Here is an 879-nt window from a genome sequence, read left to right as displayed (position 1 = left end):
AGGGTCGCTATGAGTCGCAAGCGACTCAACGGCACATAACAACAACAACAACAAGTTTCTTACTTGGCTGTCACCTACTTTGTGAATGTGTTAATAACATGGGAAAAAAAAACATATTCACATAAGACTCGAAAGAAGAAATAAATTAAATCATTCACTTTCATATTGTTTACCTGCTCTTTTGTAGTAAATCCACCATTTACTCACCCATGTGACTTGCTGTGGTGTCTTGTGTTTTGGTATGATGCTCAAACCTATGCCAGTTGTATTTCAAATACCAGCAGTATCCCCCGTTGTTGAACAGGCTACAGGAGAACTTCCAGATTAAGATAGGCTTCCAGACTATTTCTGAAATAACAAGTCCTCAAACACCTTGTGACTGGCAGCAGTACTTTTGTTTGACAGAGTAATAAAAGTTGAGGCTTTCCATTTGGAAAGCACTCAAACTACAACTGGAGAAGTGTTGCCTCCTCAAAGCAGAGTCTACTTTAATGATGTGGATAGATTAAAGTTTTTATTCAATGAAGGGCCAATGTTTGCTTTTGTAGGATTACTCAAAATGAGGATAAACAACTACAAACATCCATTAGTTATTAAATTGGAACATGGAATATACAAAGCATGAATATAGGACAATTTAAAGATGTAAAAATGAAATGGAACACACAGGTTTAGATCCTAATTATTAGTGAATCAAAATGGAGTGCCCTAGAAATTAGTAAGGTGTATTCACTGTTTTTAATAAGATAATCATGTGATTTATTATGCCAACAACTATGAACAGTTCATTGTCAAAAAGAACATTCTATTCTGAATTAAATGCTGTCAGTGTTAAATGTGTCAATATACACATGCACAAAATGAAGATGTGTTAATACA

Source organism: Elephantulus edwardii, unplaced genomic scaffold (genome assembly GCF_000299155.1).
Source record: "Elephantulus edwardii isolate Elephantulus edwardi_28Jun2011 unplaced genomic scaffold, EleEdw1.0 scaffold00008, whole genome shotgun sequence".
Taxonomy (NCBI): domain Eukaryota; kingdom Metazoa; phylum Chordata; class Mammalia; order Macroscelidea; family Macroscelididae; genus Elephantulus; species Elephantulus edwardii.
This window is presented reverse-complemented; position numbering follows the sequence as displayed.